General features: G+C 34.8%; 1 protein-coding gene and 1 long non-coding RNA gene across 9 annotated transcripts in view; one reads left to right on the plus strand and one right to left on the minus strand.

Moving 5' to 3' along the window:
* Window positions 1–19,669, plus strand: part of NOVA1 (NOVA alternative splicing regulator 1) — a 157,792-nt gene that overhangs the window by 64,751 nt on the left and 73,372 nt on the right. The gene's annotated exons all lie outside the window — the stretch shown is intronic.
* LOC128908083 (uncharacterized) lies at window positions 1,091–19,499 on the minus strand. The gene is made up of 3 exons (XR_008465856.1): window positions 19,227–19,499; window positions 16,143–16,278; window positions 1,091–1,200 (listed from the first exon to the last, which is right to left on the minus strand). It is a non-coding gene; the product is annotated as an uncharacterized LOC128908083 (long non-coding RNA).

Genomic DNA, 19,669 nt, shown 5'->3' on the forward strand with positions numbered 1-19,669 from the left:
AATGAATATGTATATGTATTGGACTAAATTGTAGGTTGCATTTAAAAATAAACTGTCCTGTGTGTATCATATTATAGTAGATTGCAGTGGAAGAATGGGGCCATCCATTCTAAATGTGAGATTAAATAACTTTAGCTTAATTCTATTTAAAGATATTGCAAAAATAAACCCTATAATTCAGAAATTAAATCATCAATTCTGAAATATGAAATTAACCTATGTGTTACTTAGATATACTTTTTTCTTGCCTTTTTTTTTTTTTTCTTGCAATGCCAGTTAAAAGTTGAAAGCTCTCCATGGTTCAAAGATGAACTTTTAGATGAAACAGACCTGGATATTAGGGGACAGATGTTTTTAATATGAGTTAAATAAAATGTGTCTATGTCTGCTCTTTCAACTTGTTGCTAGTTGATATACCAGTTCGAGTTTTTGTTGAAATTGGGGGAAGGTATACATGGAAATGTCTTAGAAGGAACATTGTGCTTTTAGACAGTACCTTAGTAAATTAAGAACTTTCCTAACAGTCTGCCTGGTATGGTGCAGTGTGAGATGCTAATCATATGTGTTTAACTGACAATCATTGTAGCTTAACAGAAAGAGCTCTTCTTCCTTTCTAATGCCTTTGTTCATCCCACTTCAAAATATTTGAAATACTATGGGAGCACTATATTGACAGATGGCATTGTGAAATGACTTTCAGATTTCCACAGAGGCTCTGTTTTTCGAAGCTTGCTTTCCACCTGTCATTCCTGAAAACCAGGTATGACTTTAAAGACTCAATCATTAAAAAATAAAAATAAGAAAGTTCCCTAGCCCAAATTGAGGCTCATTACACAAATTATGGATTAATTATAAAGGGTACTTTTTAAACAATTTCTGCCCTGAGCAATATTTCTTCAACTTCTGATAAGGATATTTTGTTGCTATTTATTGAACAAATCTCTTTAAGGATGAACAGGCTGGAGTGGTTTCTCAGCTGTGTTATTACTTCAGGACTGACAGAAATAAGAGCAAGAAAAATTCTGGGTCTTAAACACGTGATTTAATAAACAGAACACAGAAATCAGACTTGCTTAGAGGAGACGAAGGTTTTACTCCAGCATGAAGTCCCACTGTGAGTATAGTTTAAGCAGACAGTAAAACTTGAAATAGAAAATGAAGATGCCAGTTGATCAAGAACAATTCCGTAGTTGTGAAATGCTGTAATATATAAAAATTATAAACATTTTGTATTGATAAATCCTTCTAGTAGTTTATTTCATGAAATAAAACATTATTGAATTACTTTTAATTAAGGTATTTTAAGTGATTGCCATTTGTGAAGCTAGCTTCACTTCTATTTCAGATCACTTCTAAATTGATAATGGAAACAGATTGAGAAGATATGTTTCACCCAGATATTACTGAACTGAGATCTTTACAGCAAGCATTCATGAAATAACAGAAATGTTAATAATGTTTAATTTTATTTAATCCTCATCCAAAACTACATAACAAAACATAGAAACATTAAAAAAATAGTATTGTATTAATTTTATAAAAATCACATTTTAAGGATTATGCTTTTTCTGTAGGAATTTGAACAGCAACAAACATGTTTGCTTAGATTATGAAGTTTATAGATTCTTTATTGTAGCTAAGATAATGAACCCAGAAGGACCATAAAGAATGAACCAATATAACCCAAAGAAACTTACATGTGTATGTGTGAGAAGGAGAAAATTATTGACAAATAAGCATGTCGACTACAGGAAAATGCTTTTGGAGGAGTTGGCAACATCAGGTTTATTGTTTTCAGCAAAGAATTTCAACCTAAAATAAACTGTCTGATGATAAACGTACAACAATTGCTAATATAAACCAGGCTAATGTTTTTATCATTATGTAGCACTGGACGATGTATTTTTGTAAAGTTGATGAAATCTGATAACAAAATGCTCATAATTTATTAGAATGCAGAATCCTACATCTACTAACTTTCTACAGAGTATTGTAAATTATCGCAAAGATACATTTGAACTAGGAATTACACTAGAATTGGTATCTTTTATCATTTCCATGCAAAGTTTTAACAAACTTTCTTATCTTTGAAATGGAAATGTTGTTTTAGAGTGTTCTGTAATAGATTTCAAAATTGTTTTTTCATACTTTTTTTTGTACTTTGGTACATTAGTAGCTGTATATATATAATAGGATATTTTAAATGTCGGTATCTCCAGTGCTTTTACACAACTTAATTTTGTGCAGACTTTTTGTTATTACACTCAGGTTTTCTTTCAAAGTCAGTGTACTTGATGTAAACACTATTGAAAAAATAATTTAAGTATTTCTAAATTACTGTCACTTTTGGACTGCACACAAGCATATATTTACTACAACTGTTTTCCAGATCATTGCTTTTACATTTATATGTTTAACTTTGTAGTCACTGAACTGGATAGTTAATACATTTAAAGGCCTCTACATGCATTTGCTTTTAGTTAACTTCAAACCTAGTTATAGCATATTATGTTTTGTGTACTTGTATTTTGTACACAGTACAAAACTATAGTTATATCAGCCTTCCTGCTTAATATTGACCTTTAAAATTTTTCATTGTTCTGATGGCAATTATAGCCTTTTAAATTTTCTTGATATATTAATCTGATTCATATCTTAAAATATGATGACATAGGTTGAACTTCTTCAAGTACAGGGTGGCTTCATGATAGTCAAAAACTCTTGCTAGACAACTGAAAGAACCTGCCTGTAAGCGGAATAGCACTTGGGTTCTCTGTATGCATACTTTACATTCTCTCTCTTCTGTTTCAAGAGATGTATCTTGATTCCTCAATTCTATCTTCTTGTGTAATGACTTAGAAGACATAACGTCTCCACCGATCAGTTTTGCAATGACCTTGTACTGATTAATGAAATCTGATGTTCTGAATAATTATCCCTTAAATTACACTTCATATGTTGAGTTATGTTTTTAACACAAAGTCTGGCAATGTGTAATATACAAATGGTATTTCAATAATAGCTTACTCAGGCTGTATAATGATTGCTGCTTTCCTAAGCCACAGATGAGGAAAAAACCTCCATGTTCAAGAAGGACAATACCATGTGTTGAACTTGTCTGTATTGCATATGTGTCAATGAAGTTGAATATATATGCAGATTGTGTTCTGCTGAAATCTGTGATTAAAGCCTTCTGCATTACTATGAGTTTTTGCAGATTTTCATCTTCAGAAATACATCTATTACAAGCCCATTTGTGACAAAATGAAATGTGTACAAACATGACAGAAACTCTATTTAGTTATGAGCATTTACAAAAGAAGCACCATGTCCTTTTACTTAGCTTTGGACCTTACTCCATAAAACTCCTAGTGCTTGTATAAGAAGAAAGGATGTGCCTTTTCCTGTGCCTTCATGATTTTGCAGACATCTGACATTTAGCTCAAGTAATTTCCATATTTTGAGGAGTGTAAGGTTACATTAATTATTTTATTAGAAGCCAACCTGTAGCTTTAACTGTTCTTTTGGTCTCTTCTGAATCCTTTCCAGTTCTAATGCATCCTTCAGAGACAAAGGGACCAGAGCTGAATGCAGTTTAAGCATATAAATAAACCTTTTAAGTCATCATACGCGGTGTCATTTATATTCCTTAGAAATTCCTAACATTTGATTTCCTCTTTGACTATTAACACTGAGCCAACATTTTTCTGGATAGTGTAATTCAGAATTTCACTCTTGAGTGAGTGAAGTAATGGTCGGTTTAGAATCCATTATTTTTGTGTCTGAAGTTAGGATTGTTTTTCTTCTTTGCACATCACGTTTGTGTACATAAGTCACTTGCCATTCTTTTACGCAGTCATTTAGTCCTGAGACCCTTCTGTGGTTCTTCACTGTGACACACATCCTTATTGCCTAACAATTCTCATCCACGTAACAGAATTCTCAGCACTGACGTCTGCTCCCATTTTGCGGATCCCTCGCTGCATATCCCTGTATAATACTATGTGATCTCTCTCCATTGTGAGAATGGATAGTTTAGTCTTTCCCTCTTTCCTTTTAATTCATTAATTTTTCCATGTAAGGACATTTCTTCTTATTCTGTAGCAGTTTTGTTTCCTAATAAGCTTTTAGAAAGGGCGTTATTGAAAGCCGTTTGGAAAGGAGACAGCAGAGGCTTTCTGTGCTCTTCTAATTAGAACATAACCTTTCACAGTCTCCTTCATGTAACTTGTTCAGAGTATTTTCTTTAATCTGCCATTTCATCATTGAATCTTCAAATTTTAATTTAGTAGCTTATTAGAGAATAACTTAGAATATGTATTTAGAACTGTATTCTTCATATCATTTGCACTGTAGTACAACTTTGTTGTCTTCTAGTCTGTGACCAGTGTGTTACTACTACGTTGTATAAAAGTCCATAGTCAGAAACAGTTCATGTTTTAGTGTATCTTACATGATTATTACCTTGTTACCACTATAGCGTAGATGCTGTTCAAATCTAAAAATCTAACAATTTTTCCTCATAGTGTCTACACAGTAATCTTGCAGTGTTTCCTAGAATCATTCCTATAAGTATTGTATTTCTTCTTATGATCTCATCTTTCCCGGTAATTCTACTGATTATAGATTCTACAAAAACTGAGAGGCAATATAGAAAACATAGTACTGTATAACATCAAAGTAAACTTAGACTAAAAAGGTTAACTTTTCTATCCGATACTGAAAGAAAGTACAGAAATGCTCCTAGATTATATCTCAAAACTTGTAAAATAAAACTTTTCTATTTCATACACTTTCATGCATAAGGGTAAATATTCTTTTTATAATATCCAGTATAGCTAGTATAACGACCTTTTAAAATACCTATCCTTTTCTATATCCCGTAAGAAAATTATTGTTGTTCTACAGTTTTTAGGTAAAGCGATACTGATTATTTTATTTTTTTTACTGTTGTACAATTTATTTATTAAGATATGCTAATTAGAAAACTTGTTTGGCTTATAGTCTTAATCATTTTTATATCTCTTTATTATGTTACTATATCTCTAAGTTTTTTAAACTATGTATATAGACTCTTTTTTAGTATTAAATTTTTTGATCTTTACATTTACAGTAGAATCTCTATAAGATGGGGTTGCCAAAATAAAACTTAGTATTTAGGCAATATCATATAGTTTAGAATGTTCTACTTTTCCTAACATACACCTGCCGTACCAACGGTTCTTTAAACTGTATTTCCACATTAAGGAAATATTTCATTGACACTGACAACCAGGTTTATTTCCATAAAAGTTACAGTTTATTTATAATCTGCATTTGCCTTAAAAGTAGTTCGGATTCCATGTATTACCTTGCACATGTTTACACTGCGTTTTATCTTTGTCATCTAATTAAATACCTTTGTATTGATACACATATTCTTCTTTACAGCGCTCATCTAAAGGGACTGTGAGATGTCAAAACAGTGAAAATTATTCCTGCATAATTTTCAACACTATATTTGCACAGCTAAAAAAGGAAGATTGATAGCCTGAGTTCCTAATAATAATCAGTGTCACATTCACAGGTCACATTTGTATCCAGATACTATGATAAAAAATTTTGCACTGTAGATGAGGGAGAGGTTGTATCAAATTATAGCAAGAAAGACTGCTGTAGTACTTTGAATTTCCATTGGAAAATGTGGGGTTGATGGCACAAAAAAACCCCTAAATCCATGAAAGGACAAAGTTTAAAAAGAAAAAAAAAAAAGGTAAAGAAAACTATGGAAGACAATCATGGAGTAATTCAGTTTGGGAGGGATATAAAATCTCTAGTCCAAATTCCTTTTTCAAGCAGGGTCAGCTCTGCAGGCAGACCAGATTTCTGATGGCTTTATCTTACTGCACAGTTTCACTACAATCTGTTCCGCTGCAAGACAGTTCTCAACATGAAAAGGTTTTTCCTTATGTGTAAACTGAACCTCTCATTTCAATGGGTGTCCATGATCTGTTGTCCTCCCACCATGCACCACTGGAAAAGAGTGTAAGTCAGTCTTCTTGATGACCTCATAGGTATTAAGGAGCTGCTTTGGGATCCTCCTGAAGCTGCCTATTCTCTAGGCTGATGACAGAGGCCTGTTCCCTCAGCTTCCCCTTGTAAGATCAGGTACTCCATATCTTGACTGTCTTGATGGCACTCCACTGAACTTCCTTCAATTTATCAACATCTTAGTTGTATTGGCGGGTCCAAACCTGGACCCAGTACTCTAAAAGCAGTCTAACAGCTCCCAAATAAAGAGGGATAATCACTTCCATCAATCTACTCCAGACCTTTCCATTAGTCAGTCTAGTTCATTTGAAATACTAAGAGCACTGATTAAACCAAAAATGATGAACTATTTTGTTAATTCATAACTCTAAATTTTGTTGCTTATAATATTTTAAAAATTATAGAATCAGATGTCTACCCAAGATACATGTCTGTGAAGGACATTGCATCACAGCTTGTTGTAAGGAAAATGGTGGAAAACTCTAAATGTTAAATGAAAGAGAATACAGAAAAATTCAGAAACTTGTCAGTTTTAATAAAATCTGTATATCTTGTCCAGTCAGTGTAGACAAATACTTGACGATGTGCCTTGAATTTCTTGCTCTATTATTTCTTGTCAGTTCAGATGAATTCTTAGATCTTTGCAAAGTTGGTACTTGTTTATTGCCATATTAGGCTGTGCTGGTGAACTAGGATGAAACTGTTGTCCTGGGTGTAAAAACCGAGTGAACTCTGAGTCATGTTCATAGTAGCTGTGGCTGGACAGTTTGGGTTTTTTTCAGTGTGTGTAAGCATAGAAGAAATAGGCCTAAAAAATGCACTTATTTCAATGCCAGCACCACTACTTAATCTCAAAGCTGCTGCTATTACAGATATTTCTAATCCTTCATCCAAGTGTGATTTTGTGGGTTTGTTTGGATCCTTGTTCTTTCTATGTACGTGTAATTCTCAGTGGTACCCACTTTAAAAACTTTAATGCTTTTACTTTTTTTATCTACAAATGTTTGTCTTCTGGGTATTTTTAGTATTCTATAGAGGAAGCAGACCATCTCTTCTTATGTTTTTACAGCACATAGCATGGTCATTTCTCTTCTAAATAGAAGTTCTCATTCTAAAAACAAGTAGTAATAAACCAGAATTAGTGACTAGAACTAGTGCAACAAAAGGTGTTACCATAATCAATACACTATAGTCAATACAATAAGAGCAAATCATGTCTGACAAATTTGGTGGCCTTCTGCAATGGGGTTGTAGCATTGGTGGGTAAGGGGGGAGCAACTGACATCATGTACCCACACTTGAGCAAAGCATTTAATGCTGTCCCACATGACATCCTTGTCTCTAAATTGGAGAGGCATGGATTTGACAGATGGACCACTTGGTGGATAAGAAATTGGCTGGATGGTTGCACTCAAAGAGTTGCAGTCAATGGCTCAATGTCCAAGTGGTGACCAGTGATGAGTGGCATTCCTCAGAGGCCAGTATTGTGACATCTTTGTCAGTGGCATGGACAGTGGGTTTGCTGATGACACTAAGCTGTGTGGTACAGTTGACATGCTGGAGGAAAGGGATGCCATCCAGAGGTACCTGGACAGGCTTGAGAGGTGGGCCTGCGCAAATCTCATGAAGTTAACAAAGCCAAGTGCAAAGTCCTGCACGTGGGTCGGGCCAATCCCAAGCACAAATATAGGATGTGCGGAGAATGGCTGGAGAGCAGTCCTGAGGACTTGGGGGTGTTGGTGGATGAGAAGCTCAACGTGAGATGGCAATGCGCACTAGCAGCCAGAAAGCCAACCTCATCCTGGGTTGCATCAAAAGAAATGGGGCCAGCCGGTCAAGGGAGGTGATTCTGCCCCTCTACTCCACTCTTGTGAGACTCTGTCTGGAGTACTGAGTGCAGCTCTTGGGACATAAGAAGGATACGGACCTCAATTTTTTATTATTTTAATTTTTGATAATTATTTTTTTATTATTTTTAATTTTTTATTAATTATTTTAATTTTTGAATAGCATGGCTTTCAGAAATCTTAAGTTTCACATCAGATGGCATTCCAAAAATGGGAAAGGAAACCTGTAATCTTAAGAACTAAGATGCAACGACAGTGATAAGGGAGGGAATGAATCCGTATGGAGATCTTGTGGATAAATTATTACAATATTGAATGCCCATTTAAAGACCTAAAGATAACACATGTACTTAGCATATTGGGGGTTCTGAAATGTAAGGAATTGCTGTTTTTGTTCAGGAATAATAGTAGTAATGTCTAGTGAAAGGTCCTGAGAAAAGAATTAAAGTAGTTAAGGCCACAGAACTATAAGCTGATTGCTGTATGTATTATTTCATAAAGGCACACCCTGAATATGTGACCCTCCAACAAAGAAAAGGATATGAACAAAAATAACACCGAGAGTCTCAACATCATAGTAAACTGCTGAAATAATACCTCTACAGTTACAAAAAAGGAGGGGGGATGGAGAGCAAAAGTTTGCATCTTTGGTTGTGTCTGTCTGCAAGTTCGAGCATGCCTGAGTGCGTCCTTAGGCACTGAAGCATGCATGGTGCTGCTACTGAGCTGGTAGTTTTTTCTGCCACAGAGCATTCTGTTCCATCGTCAACTGCCCTTGAACAATTTATGGCATGGCTCAGCCGTCAGGACATTGCAAGGATTTTATCCAGAAGTCAATTTGAATGAGGCATCTTGTTTTGGTAACTGAGAACAATTAACTAGCATACAGGAAAGGCTGGTCCTTGCCAGCTGATCTTGATGACTGAGAATAGTTCACTAGTTTAGGCTATGGGCTTCATATGTACAAATTCTGTCTAATAGAGATGGTTGTATCTATCATTTCTGAAGAGACAATAAGTAGGGTATATATGTAGTTAAATACGTTCTTATTATGTAGTCTGGCTTATGGTGGTACACATGCCAGAAAAAGATTTTTCTCCTTAATTCATGTAGCTGTTTCCGTGGCTAATAGAATATTTGTGGGCATTTTCATGCTGATGCTGTCAGAGCCACCTTGTTGGTTTGGGGGTTATTTTGAGGTGGTCTCACCTTTTTTTTTTCTTTTTTTTTTTTTTTTTTTTTTTTTTGAGCAGCATCAGGTGTGATGCTGAACAAGTCCATGATAGATATAGGGACTTTATTGCTCCGGATCTCGTAAACATTTGTGTGGTTTGGTTCTTACTGTTGTAAGCACCTATGAAAGGTGCTGTAGAAAGTCAGGTTAGCCAGCTAGACTTAAGGGACGTTGGATAGTCTTAATTTTAATAAGGTAGTCTTCCTCCTCTTAGACTACATTCATGACATATATTGTGTTGTTTGATACTTCTGGTTTTCATCTCATTTTCTGCAAGTGGTTGTTTGTTGTTCTGCAAGTGGTTTGTTGGCTATTGTGACACACTTTCTCAGTAAACTTTGGAAAAAAGGTTGGATATGACCAGGCACACAGAGTGTTCTGCCCTGTGTTACCTTTCAGTTGTCTCTGTGAACGTGACATACTGACTGTGATGCATGTGATTTCTGAAATATGTGTTAGATGGTTTTCAGTGTCTTTTATGATATTTGTTTTAGGAGCTGAATTGTGGATCTGATCAAGTAGTACATGTCTTTGGCATAATTTGGTCTAGACATGTAGAATGTAGGTAAAATTGTATTTCCTTGTGCATTGAAGGAATCAAAATGCTGGAAACAACTTCTCTGCATGCAGTTCCGTTGCTCTGTGTCCCTCTTCCCCCACTAGCATCGCAGTAAAAGTGTCTATTCTTAACGCTTCTCAAAGTAAGTCTAATATGTCCTTCACTCAAAAGTTTAACTATAAGTAAAATGTAATGTTTAACTTCCAGGCTATTAAGAAAGTCCTTTGATTACAAGACAGTGCAGTCTTGCCTCTGCTAATGTTTATTTTAATTTTTGTTTTATTAAACAAAGGAATGTTTAAGTGTTCTTTGTTAAATCCAGTCGCTCAAGAGAGTGGTAGTATTAAAACCTATGGTATGAAAACTCATTCTGATTCTATCTTAGTTCCACCTGTTTGATTTAATGTAGCCCAAGTAATGTTTACCAGAGCCCATCACAAACTGAAGGAAAATGTAAATTGCAGTTACACCAACATAAATGTTTTCTACAGTGGAATTATTCTAGGTTTGTTTATTGTCTTGTGCTTATTTTTGTCAGAACACCTTTTCCATTGCCAACCTGAACTGTTTTTTCCACCATCTGTGTATCTTTGGAGTGCTTCCTTTCCTGTCTGGTACCTTTGGACTCTGAGGAGTGGAGCCTGCTTACTAGAATTCCTGTGAGCATTTGCTTCTTAGAAATCTGTTGGCTCATTTTCAGAGGAACTTGCAGCATTAATTTGCATAGTTAAAGTCTCATTTTGGGGTTTTCACCATGTGAAAATCATGTTGTATTGTTTATTAAAATGATCTTTATAGATATTCTTAATTTCTCACCCGGGATCCACTGGGTCTTAAATAATAATTTATTTATCTTGCTCAGTGCTACATAGAGCTTGAAAAGGATTCTATGCCTTGAGTAACAGTTTTGCTTTTACATGGATTGTGGAAACTTACCAAAGCACTTTTTGGGAAAAAAAAGATATCTTCATCAGAGTAACTTTCGTAATTGGGCAAAATGAAGTTTGTCCTCTTTCTAATTGTATTGGTTTTGAATAGACAATATCTTTTTATGCCTTTTCAGAATCCCATTCAAGGAATTTGAATCTTTATTCATGCCAACCCAAACTGAAAACTGATAGTATTACCTGTTCTGTTTTTACTGCTGTTTCTCTGAAGACAAAAAGAATAAGACATGTTACTTCCAGTCTGTCCAGTGCTCTTCTGTGAAAATGAGCTTGAGAAAATCTTTCCTTTGTCACAACAAATAGTGGGTATGCTGATGTCAGATATGTCTTCTGTATTCCTAACATTTTAAAAGCTATCTGAAACAAGATGCAGAATGTCTTCAATCTGCTTGTCCTTTAAGAGGAACCTGAAATCATTCACTTCACTACTGGTGACGGCTTCTGAATTTCTCAGTACGTGTCATACTGTAATGATATCTGTAATCTAAATACTGATTTCCAGACCTTGTCTTTACTGGAGACATAACAATCTCAATAACACTAAGCTTATTCGTCACAGTGAAATCATTGTGCCTCATTTTTCCCAATGATTTGTCAAGTTGTTCATCAGATTCTGAAGCTGAAGAATCATTAGAGCACGTAATCTCTTCTAAACACAAGCTCTTCAATACTAAAAATAATATAGATGTAATTTAAAGCTATACTATATATATCACTACTAACAGGAGTTCCTTTGGGGCATTCAGTAATTTCTGTCTAGATAACTTGGATTTTCTGGTTTAAAAAAAAAAAGGACAAGTTCATTTTGTCTTTGGTGTCATTACGGCTTTTAAAGTGTAAACCACTAGCATGTGATCAGGACGAAAGACATTTGTCAGGACTGAAGAAAAAAAAAGCTGTCATGATATTTTTCAGTTCTATAAAAATATTAAATGATACTCTGCTCAAAAGTTAAATGGTTTCTCATTCATACCTAACCCTTGCTTTTTTTTTTTGAATGCTGTGATTCCCCACCTTTCACAAAATCCTATAAAATGCAATATGTATGTATCCTGGCTAGTTTTATATAGCCTTGTTTCCCTTTTGTCTGTAGAAATTCCTGTGATGATAAACCCAAATCATTGCAATAGTTTTCAACATTCCCTCCTACCCATTTTTGAGAGGTAGAGTGTGGAGGATTGTTCTTGGGGTTTAGAATCTTTCCTAAATTAATCTTTATGTTCAGAGTCACACTATTCTATTCTATTCTAAACTATAGCAGGTGTAATAGGTGAACGAGAAGAGACCTCAGTTTCTTCTTCTCATGAGTCTCTGTGCTGTGGCAGATGAATTCTCTAAGCGAAAGCATTATTATTCTGTGAAAATGTTCTCTCCCCTAAATGCTTTCACCTGCCAGTATTCACTTTTAAGTGTGGAAAGCTATATAAAACTTGCTGCCATTTCTAGTGTGTTGTGTAATAAGAACAATGAATAAGAAATATTATAAGTGGGAATTAAATTATATGGAATTGGAAATTATGATTTTTAGCCTGAAACACAAATGTTGACCTGGACTTCTTTTTCTTCTAATTTTCAGTGGCTTGTGAACACACATTGCATTCTTGGTTCCAATGAGAAACACATCATACTGGTTTTGTTCCTGATCAAGACAGTTAAATACGTTTGAGTCACAGATTAGAAAGAAGGCTTTTAGACTACTTTACTGATCTTTATTTATATGTGTAATGTCATGCTGGAAGAAAGTCAGGAGAAGCTCAAGCTCTAGGAGCTGAGCTTTGCCCAGTTTTCTTTTGCCTCAATTTCTCTATTGTTTGTATGTTTGCTCGTTACTATTTTGCAGATGTGGTTTCTTTTTTCTTTTTTTTTTTAATATTATTTATCATTTGTCAGGAAAATATTCAAATACAGGATCTCTTTCTACTTCAGTACTGCAAGGATGTGAGCAGCTGAAATACAGTAGCGCCAAGTTCTGAATAAGTATCTCGGCTACTTTCCAGTAGCTCGTGACCAGCATGTCTGTGTTTCGTAACTGTTACTCCAGTAGCTCTCATGGCTAAAGGTTCCAAATGTCATTGTCTACCTGCTCGTCCTAATTTCTGCATGTTTCCTCCTGTCCAATTGACTAGGTTAGGTAGGTCTATACTTGGCTAACCAGATTCCGTGTAATCCCATTCTTTCTAAAGAAGAGTCGGGTCTTTGATTTTCTTTACTAATGCCTGAGGATAAAAGGCATACAAGCATTGGATATTTGTGTTGTAAATCCATGTTTTATTCTCATCATTAGAAACACAGTTATACAGGTGTGTGTCTGAACTTTACAAACATTTTTTTCGCTTGCTAGTGACTTGTTCTTTGCCTCTATAGTATGTTTAGGAATCCTTTGGTTCTGCAACAGGACACTTTGTCATGCTACAACTGTTTTTGCTGAAAAAGGGATGATACCCAATGTGCATGCAAGTTGAGTGTTAAGGAATTCCTTAAGTTTCTGTGATCACATTTTCCTTATTGATAAATTATGTTCATTGTCCTATTGCAAAATACTGTTGCAAATGAAAACTTGTCATTATTGACAAGTCTTAAACGAGTTAATGCCCTCCCTAAATGGTTATTTGACACTCGGAGATATTGCCTTTGCTCACATCCTATACTCATCTTCTCCATTTGTATTTAAGATACTAAAGCACTAAACTGTCTCACTATCTTTTGTTTGTAATTTCCTATGGTTAGATATGTGGGAGAAATCCAGAAAAGTATAAAGAAAGCTGCCAGCTGTCAGATGATTTTTTTTTTGTAATTCTTTATTACTGAGGTAGTTATCTCTATGCAAAGCCCTAATGAAACTAGGGCTCTGAAGTTTTTTGTTTGTCAGCAACTAATAGAAGAAAATCCCAGTGAGATTGTAGAGCGGGTGTTTATGGTAAGTTACTACTGCAATTTAAGGAAATTTTACTTTGAGTTGTCATCTTGAAATTAAGCACAGACCTTTAATTGTAGTGGGGACTGAAGTCTTATGCAGGCCCTTTAACTAGAAGAATATGAGCTGCTTATTTATGGTTGTCTTTTTTCTTTGCCGTAGGAAAGACAACATTCCTCTGTGGTTTGTAATAAAATGCTTGAGAGTGAGAAACTATTATTTTCAATAGATGACGATGTTTTCCTATAAACAAAAATCAGTGCGAAAACAAAGCAACTTGTGTAGTAAAAACCACTAAAATTGACTTTAGGGACACTAGTCAGAGTCGTAATATTAAAAAAGTTTGTCCATATTGCTGTATGATTGCAGTATTGATTTGTTTTTTTAATGGCTATATTGTCAGCATTGTTGGAGGTAACCACTAAAGGTTAATTATGTGTATTTAATTCTGTTTCCTTAACACTATATTTCGGCGTTGTAACAGAACAGCGTAGATTGTTGTACAGTTTGACCTCTGCCACTCAGGGTGGACTGACCTTAACATCCTTACCTGTCTGCTTTTCTGTCTTCCTGCTTACAGTATGTATTAGTATTTGGGAGGAAAATCTCATCAAAGGTAATACTTTGAGGAATTTTCTCTCAAATATATCTATATTTGATAATGGTCACTTTCAGGTACCACAGTTGGCATTACATTTTCAGAAAGATAAATTAAATTAAATAATGAAAAAACTGCCTTAAGACCATAAAAAACCTAGAGAAATGTGTTCAGTAGATTTTTTCTCTGAGTTTTGTGTTTGCTTGACTTTTCCTGAAAAATCTTGTTACAAAAACAGAATCATCTGTTTTGTGATTATAAATTAAATGTATTTTTCTTGTTGAAGACAGTGAGGCTGAGAATTAATTTGAAAGATAAAGTAACATGGACTCATGTTTTCCATTGTAACTACTGTCTGCCAAAAGAAGATTTCTTTTTCAATAGTTTTGATTATAATCTTAAAAATAATTGTTGGAAATTCTGTGTGCCCGCAGCTTTTAGAAGAACTTCAACTAGAATATATTGTTTTAATTTATAAAAAACAAAATAGAGTGGCTTTTATGTATAGTCATTTAATATGATGTTTCATATTTTATGAAGCAATATTAAATGTTTTTAGATCTATGTTTGTAGCTTTCTTGAAAGATCAAAGTGCTTGGCATAAGCCGAAATCTGTTAAAGTTTGTTTCTGTTTATGGTATAAATTAAAACTCTCTAGAGTGTGGTTTGACCTAAGTCTGATTTATTGCTTTACTTGGCCCTGCATCAGGATGGTTGTGGTTTTCCATTCCTGTTTCCAGTAGAGTCTTTGTGTGTTTTGATTTCAAATCCTTGCATAGCAGCTGCTCTTTATCTGGGTAGTAAAAACTTTCTCTGGTAGGTCTTTACTATAACATAGAAATACTAGGCTTTTTGTGGTTTTTATTATTTTTGTTCAAATTAAACTGAGATTTATCTGTGCAAGCAAAATGATGCATTTATCTATTATAATTTAGAATTTAAATTTAGATGTTATAGTAGCTTATTTTTTAGTGAAGACATTTTCCAGTTCAAATCAGTACATGAAGAATCTGTAATTAGAACCATGGTCAAAATTTCCTCTGGATAAATCTTTGCTTTATTGATGACAAAATATAGGATGAAAGCAACTGTGCACTATTTTGTTTCTTTTCATAAAATTTCAACCCTTCCTATTAATGAAGAAGTTTCATACATGTTCAGCTTTAAAATGTGTAATCTTTAGCTGATTTCAGTTTTTTCACCTGGTCTCATCGATACCATACTTAGTGATTGTGAATGATTTTTTCTCCTCCCAAAACTGTAATAGGAAAAAGGTCTTTGAAAAGTGTTTATGCTTTTATACATTTATCTGTGTGCATGTCTACGTATATGTGTGTCTGTGCAAGTGAGGGGATCTGTAATAAATATGCAATAAGTATGATCATTCAGTATTCTCTGATTTCGCACTGTTTTGTATATTTTATGACAATTTTATTGGCTTTCTTTGGCAAGATACTTTTTAACTAAAAAGTCAGAAAAGTGTACAGTTACCTGGAAGAGGGAAGGTTATCCTGGTATACGAGCTGGTTTTATTTTCAGTGTCAGTAATCTTTTCTGTAATCCTGATTCTCCCATTGATTTGGTTATAAAAGCAGCTGCAAGGGTTACTTGAGTTGCTTCACAGTGGGAATATATGGTATGAAGGTATAGTAGAAGCACTTTCAGCACAAGTACCCAAAAATCATTTTAGTACTGAATTAAATTAAGAGTCATTTGATTTACAGTTAATTTCTTAGGACAGTTGTTGGGGTTTTTATTATCTGGTTTTGTTATTAAGTGTAGCGATTAACAGTCTGTAGTTAAACATACTGGTTAACGCAGAGTCCACTGAACTCATTAGAAGAGTTCTGTTTTGGATTATGCCTTTAGCAGTGCTTATCCGTTCAAACAACCCTTCGGATTTAATCTAAGCGGAGAAATGCTGATGTTTGAGGATTTGTTGACACAAACAGTAACGAGATGCTCTAAAGCAAGGGTGCCATTCCTTGACCAATTTTAAGAAAATACCTTTACCTGCTTATTCATGTTGTGATGGTGCCTTAAGTCCCGACTACAGCAGGACATTCCAAAGACAGTTGCGATAAAATAGGCTCTACCGAATTCTCAATTTAAATTGTAGACAAAACACAGGTGAATGATCATGGAGTAGCTGGGAAGAGAAGGCAGTAAGAGATGAGAAGATTGTTTTAGACAGGATTTTATGCATAACTTAGCCATGACAGATGTCACAAAATTACACATTATCAGGTAGTAAGAATTATGGTAATGCAGATATTTAATACATGTTAAGATGTTAATTTTGTGTCTTTGAACTGTAAGTTCTTTCAAAGCATAAAAGGACAAAATTGGAAGGAATATACAGGTTCTTATGAGTGAGCACTCATGACTGGGAGTAAAAGGCCAGGATGGTAATGCAAAACAAATTACATGGTGAAAATATTTCATTTGATACAGTAAAGGAAGGAAACTACCATAGAAGAATTAAAGTGAGGAAGAGAAGCTTGTGGAAGGGCCGAATAGAATAAGAAATTAAAGAAGTAGAGGCAGCATTTAAATGGATGTAAAAGTAGCAAAGTTAGAGAGTGAAAGCTAACAAAAGGAGTTGGCTGGTTCAGAACTATACCATGAGAATGCAAACTTTCAGAATTACTTTAGTTGTATACGTTAAGCAGAAAACTTTGCAGCTTTGAGATGTTACTCAAAAGTACTGAAATGTAAATGCATCCTGGATATGAGACTTAAAGATTTATCCACAGTATTCATTGGCCTAGAAGATTAGAAAGCAAAAAGCAAGAAAAAAAAGAGTTAAATTTTTGTTTTATTTTTAATAATGTATCAGTGTACAGTTCTTCAGTTTATAACAACTCCATTTTAGAAGAGACAGGTGCATTTTTATGTTACAGAAAAATAATTCCACAAAGCTGCAAATAACATTACAGGAGTGAAACATGACTTACTAAAACCATAAATGATTTTCATCAAAATGAACTTTTGGCTTTTTTTTTTCCCTCCATTTTTTTGTTCTCAGGGATACTATATATGTAAACGGCAGTTACAATTTAAAGTAAGATTAGTTCTTTCATTGTACAAGTGCTGGGCTTTTTTTGAACACTTCACCTTTAAAATAATTAACCAAGCAGCTCATTCTGAAGCTAACCAGGTCTCATTTTTAAAAAAAGGCGGCACTGAAATGGGCAGCCTGCTGTAGCTGATCCTGCTTGAGCAGGGCAGTTGGACTAGGTGATCTCCAGAGGTCACTTCCAACCTCAACCATTCTGTGATTCTGTGAAATATACACATGTTGTGAAAAACAAAATGTTATTAATAGAAACAGATATATGATGAACATCTGATTCCAGCACAGTCTTTAGCAGGTACTTAGTAACTACTAAGTCCTGTGTATTTTGAATTTTTTGGCGTATTTTTTCCACCTTGGAGATGAAGCTCACACACCATTTTTTCTTTTTCTAATTGAGTCACATTGATTTTAGTGGGAGGACTCATTTGAATAACGTGTACTCATGTGAGTAGATATTTGAAAGGCTGAGGACATTAATTAGTCACTATAGCTCCTTGACGGTATTTTTCCTTCATTGCTGAGAAGCAATGGCATTTCTCCTAGGTTTTATCACAGTTTTGTGCTTGTTGTTTCCATGGTAATTCTTTTTCTTGCACTGTGCTTCGAAGGAATCAGAGGATTCTGGGAGGTTTTCTTTTGTTGTTTATTTAACTGTGTGAAAACCTAACTGAAGATATTTCTCTGTAAAAATTCTTAAATAATTCTGTCATGTGTAAGTGCAAGTGTAGCTTTTAACTAATAAGGCATTATAATTTTATCTTCCTACTTTTTTAGCAATAGTTCAGTTCTTATACTTATTTCATATTCAACATATTTTACAAAAATTTTCTTTATCTACTCATTCTGCAATATTCCTAAATTGCATTTTATGGTACCAGAGTAATTTAAAACTGTTGAAGACAATCCGCAAATGCTTGCGGTCATCTCTAGTAATCTGATTTCCCTACAGATCAGGCTAAGTGCAATATTGAGCATGCAAAATAACTTAGAATGTATTACTTTTTTCTGCAGTTCCAAAAGGCTAATATTCCACCTACGTTAAGAATCAGACTCACGCACACTCTGTTGAAATTTTGTATTCCTAGCGCATCACTGGAATATGTCTGCAAACCAGAGAAGTTCTCCTTCTGTGCTATTGCAAGAGCTTTCTTGAACAGTTACATTTTATATTTTCAAGTAAGGTTTTTAATGATGCAGTATGGATGAGATTCACTCCACTCCAAGAATAAATAGAATAATGAATAATCTTTATTGCTTTCTTCTCTTTCAGGTAGGTGAGACATTGAGTGAGTTCAAGTGGGGCTAGTTATAATAGTAATTAACAATTCATCCTTCTGCAGAGACAAACATAAGGAACATGTAAATTAAAGAACTGAGACTGAGGTTTTTGTCCCCAGAGGCTTAGTGGTGTGGTTTCATGGTCCTCTGACATTAATTTAAATGTCACTGCCAAAAAGGTAGTCTTGCCCCAAGCCATGCATTTCAGTCCTTCCTTTGCATCAGCAATAGCATCTGTCCAGTTTTGCAGTAGGTCTCATCAGCTTGCTCACCCATTTGAAAATGATTTTTTTTTTTTTTTCCTAAGGGAGTTAGGAGGATTAGTTTCCAAGCTGATCACTGAGCTTATCTAATTCATTTTGCAACGACAGGAATACTTGTGCTGGTGTAAGAGAGGTTGCTAAAACACCTGGTATGGGCAGGGGGAAGGATGTGTGTTCACCACGGAGCTGAATGGGTTACTGACCCAGTCTGTCCCTAGCTGTTCCTTGCTATCTGTCTGCTGAGAAATACTTTATTCTCAGAACTATGTAATGCTATAAGCCCCGTCACCCCACCCCGTAACTGCATGCAATAGAAGATAAACTCAGGGTTTCTAGTCTTAAATTTGTCCTTTTTTTTTTTTTTTTAAGAACAGAAAATAATAAATATGAAGAGTTAGTAGTTTAAACAGAGGTAACATAGACCTGAAGGCAGAAACATGGTAGTAAAAAAAAAAAACAAGTAGAAAATGAACTTACCTCCTTATTCACTGTGAGATTACAGGGTGGATTTTTTCTGTTTGTTTTGCTTTCCAGTCCTATCAGTTCAGACCATACTGGGTCTGAAGAGGAGCAATTGCCCCCTCCCACGAGAAGTTTCCTTCTGAAACAGAGTATAGCAGGCAGGCAACCTTCTTCTCTCCCATTCCAACCATAACTGTTTCAGGAAAATTTAATATGCCAAACATGCATTAAACTGAAAATTTCTACCATGTATCATTAGGGAGGAATTACACAAACAGGTCTAATAGAAGATGCAGAGGCAATACCCATCGGAGGGTATTTTTTAATTCAGGTGGGCAGCATGAAAGTTGAAATATTTTTAAATTTTACTGATGCAGCAGAATGATTAAGCCCATAAGGAACAAAACTTGCAATTGGAAGCCTGAAATTACATATTTTGCAGCTGTGCATAGACAGTG

Source organism: Rissa tridactyla, chromosome 4 (genome assembly GCF_028500815.1).
Source record: "Rissa tridactyla isolate bRisTri1 chromosome 4, bRisTri1.patW.cur.20221130, whole genome shotgun sequence".
NCBI lineage: Eukaryota > Metazoa > Chordata > Aves > Charadriiformes > Laridae > Rissa > Rissa tridactyla.